This window comes from Bufo bufo, chromosome 4 (genome assembly GCF_905171765.1).
Source record: "Bufo bufo chromosome 4, aBufBuf1.1, whole genome shotgun sequence".
In the NCBI taxonomy this organism is placed as follows: domain Eukaryota; kingdom Metazoa; phylum Chordata; class Amphibia; order Anura; family Bufonidae; genus Bufo; species Bufo bufo.
The window spans coordinates 387,192,969-387,198,968 of NC_053392.1; positions in this window are offsets into that span (position 1 = coordinate 387,192,969).

The window sequence follows — 6,000 nt, forward strand, 5'->3', positions numbered from 1 at the left end:
CTGTTATGCAAACCCCAATCACATTAGGCTGCTGGCAGGGATTGGTTCATTGCCCTTAGCAGATGGAGGGTGTCATACAAAAGTAATAGTTAATTACTAACAGAATTTAAACTGAAAAACACAGGAACGCTTCCTATAATAGCGGTATTATATAGAAGAACCTAGAAGAAGCAGAAATAGTGGAATTCATTGAAGGTCAACAGCTGCCATCCATGTGTTTGCATGAGATTCCTAGAGGTAAGATACATAATTTTGATTGGGAACCTCACTAAAATGACTGGTTTGTGTGAATGAATGCAAGCTGTGTTGAATATTATACCATTCATGCAATATCAATGATATGCCTGCAATACACAAATCATAGTTGAATTTGCCATATTTAAAATGCTACCACACTGGCCTCAGTGCTAGTTGTAGGTTTTTTATTCTCTAGTTAGGTTAGTTGTCACATTGCTTTTGTTTTATCAAAAACATTGGCTCTAGGTTAACTCAGTTACCAGATCTTTGCTCTTTGGTTGCATTAGGTCTCACACCTGTGCAACATATCTCTATCTGCCTTACTTCTGGATAGATCTTCCTCTATCTGATACACTCTTTCCAGTAGATCATTACAAAAAGCAACCATACCTTTGGCTTCTCTTACGCTGATTCTCTGCCTACTGAATGTTGACAGCTAGAGTCAACTAAGGCCCGAGGCTGGCTGAGTACTTCAACCCTTGCCAAACGTTATATAATTGTATTTTATATTATTAGAATATAATATATTTATTTAAAAAATATATAATATAATATAACATATTTTATAATTTATCCCAAAATGAAGCCATTAGAAAATACAACTTGCTAAAAAAAAAGCCATCAGCAAGCCATGTTGATGGGAAAACAAAAAAGCTATGGTTTTTAAAATGTGCAGATGAAACAGGGAAACAGATTGTGGTGCCTTTAGTACCAAACTTGAGTCACATGATTAAGACATAGCTCATAACGGGCTCAATGTAATGATCTTTTGAATCTATCCTAGCTGTCTAAACTCAGTTCAGTTATTAACAACCAATTCACTGGCAGAGGTTTCAATACAATTCTCATAGTTTGGAAATACAATTTTTTTTTTATTACACCCCCCTACATATTCTGAAAGTAGACACCTTACACATTGTAAATGACATTACATTAATAGGATGTTATGCAAGCGTGTGTGGACCCACTGCGCAACTGACTGGGTATACTCTGGAGGGGCGTAACTAAGTCACTACCTGGTCTTCACTAGAGCCTCTGATGGTGAGGATAGACTTAGGCCATTAGGGTAGTTACCAGGGGCTACTCCAGAGCAGTCCCCGAGTCAGTGGCAGCTGACCAGGGGGCCAGAGTACTCGGTGCAAGCACCGAGGGGACTTGCGTAGCCAGGAGGTTCCGGGTCTGGACGGATGGCAATAAATTGGCGTCAGTAAGCGAAGTCCGAGGTCAGAGGCAGGTGGTAAACAAACAAAGTCCATAAACGAGATCCGAGGTCAGAGACAGGCGACAAACAGGAAAGTTCATAAACGAAGTCTGAGGTCAGAGGCAGGCGGCAAACAGGCAAAGTCCAGGAGTTCAATAAGCAGGGTCCGGGACACAGCGAAGCAGACAAGAGAGACAAGCTAAAACCATGAGGTTGCTCAGGCATCTTGCTGTAGTAGGAAGCGCCTTTAAATATCTGCTGCAATCCAGCCATAGGCTGGTGAGACAGAGGGCGTATATGTGTTGCCTCATAGGTGAAGAGAGACACACCCACGCAAGCTCAAACACCACTGCAATTCTCCAGCAGGAAGGAGACTCTGGCATAGAACACAGATAGCATAGGTAAGCTGGCGTATAATAAAACCAATTGTTTAATGAATTGTTGCGGTACCTCACTATGTTCAGTCCTCTCATTTAACATCCAGGAGGTGAGAAATATGAATATGAAGGGAACCTTAAATCCAGTGATCGAGTGCATCTAAATATACCAGCCACCTACCTTATTCATCCACGCTCCTATGGAAAGCGTTTGATCTGCGCGGCCTTTTTTTGTACAAAGCATAGTTAAGCTACCTGCTGCCCGCGTTTGTCAGCATGGCGGTAGGAGGAAAAAGAGGGAGCCCCGCGCCCGTGCCTGCGGATAAGGGATGGAACACTGGGCTAACAGTACCCTCCCTTACGCCCCCTCTCTTCAGGCCTGGTCCTGGACAATAATGTTTTCAGCAGAAGAGGGGCATTGATGTTCTCTCTGGGTTCCCAAGATCTCTCCTCAGGGCCAAACCTTCCAATCCACCAGAAACAGGGTTTTCCCTCTATTCTTCTTCTTCCCCAGAATGGCCTTTACCTCATAGACATTCTCATCACTGACTGCAACAGGAGCAGAGACAGGTTTCTTGAAAAAACTATTCAGAATGACGGGCTTCAGCAGGGAGCCATGGAAGGAATTTGGTACCCAGAGGCAGGCCGGCAGCTTAAGTTTGTAGGAAACATCATTGATTTGTTCAAGAATTTCAAATGGACAGATGAAGCGTTGACCCAATTTGTAGGAGGGTATTTTGAGCCGGATGTATTTGGAAGCGAGCCAGACTTTATCACCAGGATGGAATTTAGGAGAATTTCTACGTTTATTATCCGCGGACTCCTTCATGCGCACAGAAGCCTCTTTCAGAGCTCCCCTGGTCTCCTTATACATTTTAGAGAATTCTCTTGAGGTGGCATCTGCAGCAGGGATACCAGAAGAAGAAGACACCGGGAGTGGGATATTCAGTTGTTGGCCATAAACAACAAAAAATTTAGATTTCTTGGAAGACTCGCTGACATGATTGTCGTATGAGAACTCAGCCCAAGGCAATAGTTCGACCCAGTTGTCATAATGACTGTTAATGAAGTGGCACAAAAAGTTTGTCAGAATTTGGTTAACATGCTCCACCTGACCGTTTTACTGAGGATGATATGCTGACGAGAAGTCCAGAGATACATTTAATAGCTTGCAGAGAGCTCTCCAGAATTGTGACGTGAACTGTATGCCTCTATAGGACACAATACGGAGTGTAAAGCCATGGAGACTGTTGAGGGAAGGGTTGAATTTAAATATATATGTATATATATGCCAGCTTATATATGCATATATATTTATATATGTATAATAGCCTTTACATAATGTGGGCCCAGTGTTTGGGCCTGTTCAGGTGATGGGTGTATACATAGAGATGTATGCATGCCCCTGGTCGGCATACATGTCTATGTATATACCATAAATGTGTATGGGCTATTATATATAAATATATACAGTACAGACCAAAAGATTGGACACACCTTCTCATTCAAAGAGTTTTCTTTATTTTCATGACTATGAAAATTGTAGATTCACACTGAAGGCATCAAAACTATGAATTAACACATGTGGAATTATATACATAACAAACAAGTGTGAAACAACTGAAAATATGTCATATTCTAGGTTCTTCAAAGTAGCCACCTTTTGCTTTGATTACTGCTTTGCACACCTTTGGCATTCTCTTGATGAGCTTCAAGAGGTAGTCCCCTGAAATGGTTTTCACTTCACAGGTGTGCCCTGTCAGGTTTAATAAGTGGGATTTCTTGCCTTATAAATGGGGTTGGGACCATCAGTTGCGTTGAGGAGAAGTCAGGTGGATACACAACTGATAGTCCTACTGAATAGACTGTTAGAAATTGTATTATGGCAAGAAAAAAGCAGCTAAGTAAAGAAAAACGAGTGGCCATCATTACTTTAAGAAATGAAGGTCAGTCAGTCAGCCGAAAAATTAGGAAAACTTTGAAAGTAAGGGCTATTTGACCATGAAGGAGAGTGATGGGGTGCTGCGCCAGATGACCTGGCCTCCACAGTCACCGGACCTGAACCCAATCGAGATGGTTTGGGGTGAGCTGGACCGCAGAGTGAAGGCAAAAGGGCCAACAAGTGCTAAGCAGCATCTCTGGGAACTCCTTCAAGACTGTTGGAAGACCATTTCAGGGGACTACCTCTTGAAGATCATCAAGAGAATGCAAGAGTGTGCAAAGCAGTAATCAAAGCAAAAGGTGGCTACTTTGGAGTACTTAGAATATGACATATTTTCAGTTGTTTCACACTTGTTTGTTATGTATATAATTCCACATGTGTTAATTCATAGTTTTGATGCCTTCATAGTCATGAAAATAAAGAAAACTCTTTGAATGAGAAGGTGTGTCCAAACTTTTGGTCTGTACTGTATGTATATATGGGCTCATTGCTGCCCATTTATGTCCCCCAGAAGATATATACTGTATATATATATATATATATATATATATATATATATACAGTACAGACCAAACGTTTGGACAAACCTTCTCATTCAAAGAGTTTTCTTTATTTTCATGACTATGAAGGCATCAAAACTATGAATTAACACATGTGGAATTATATACATAACAAACAAGTGTGAAACTACTGAAAATATGTAATATTCTAGGTTCTTCAAAGTAGCCACCTTTTGCTTTGATTACTGCTTTGCACACTCTTGGCATTCTCTTGATGAGCATCAAGAGGTAGTCCCCTGAAATGGTCTTCCAACAGTCTTGAAGGAGTTCCCAGAGATGCTTAGCACTTGTTGGCCCTTTTGCCTTCGCTCTGCGGTCCAGCTCACCGCAAACCATCTCGATTGGGTTCAGGTCCGGTGACTGTGGAGGCCAGGTCATCTGGCGCAGCACCCCATCACTCTCCTTCATGGTCAAATAGCCCTTACTTTCAAAGTTTTCCCAATTTTTCGGCCGACTGACTGACCTTCATTTCTTAAAGTAATGATGGCCACTCGTTTTTCTTTACTTAGCTGCTTTTTTCTTGCCATAATACAAATTCTAACAGTCTATTCAGTAGGACTATCAGCTGTGTATCCACCTGACTTCTCCTCAACGCAACTGATGGTCCTAACCCCATTTATAAGGTAAGAAATCCCACTTATTAAACCTGACAGGGCACACCTGTGAAGTGAAAACCATTTCAGGGGACTACCTCTTGAAGCTCATCAAGAGAATGCCAAGAGTGTGCAAAGCAGTAATCAAAGCAAAAGGTGGCTACTTTGAAGAACCTAGAATATGACATACCGTATTTTTCACCTTTTGCTTTGATTACTGCTTTGCACACTCTTGGCATTCTCTTGATGAGCTTCAAGAGGTAGTCCCCTGAAATGGATTTCACTTCACAGGTGTGCCCTGTCAGGTTTAATAAGTGGGATTTCTTACCTTATAAATGGGGTTGGGACCATCAGTTGCGTTGAGGAGAAGTCAGGTGGATACACAGCTGATAGTCCTACTGAATAGACTGTTAGAATTTGTATTATGGCAAGAAAAAAGCAGCTAAGTAAAGAAAAACGAGTGGTCATCATTACTTTAAGAAATGAAGGTCAGTCAGTCAGCCGAAAAATTGGGAAAACTTTGAAAGTAAGGGCTATTTGACCATGAAGGAGAGTGATGGGGTGCTGCGCCAGATGACCTGGCCTACACAGTCACCGGACCTGAACCCAATTGAGATGGTTTGGGGTGAGCTGGACCGCAAAGTGAAGGCAAAAGGGCCAACAAGTGCTAAGCATCTCTGGGAACTCCTTCAAGACTGTTGGAAGACCATTTCAGGGGACTACCTCTTGAAGCTCATCAAGAGAATGCCAAGAGTGTGCAAAGCAGTAATCAAAGCAAAAGATGGCTACTTTGAAGAACCTAGAATATGACATATTTTCAGTTGTTTCACACTTGTTTGTTATGTATATAATTCCACATGTGTTAATTCATAGTTTTGATGCCTTCATAGTCTTGAAAATAAAGAAAACTCTTTGAATGAGAAGGTGTGTCCAAACTTTTGGTTTGTACTGTATATGTGCCCCTAGCATCTATACACATATATCCTATAAAAATGTGGCCAAAATCTTGTCCTAGCATCTATACATATATATCCTATAAAAATGTGGCCAAAATCCTGTCCCCCTGTAAGGGTTTCCCCCCCCCCCCCCC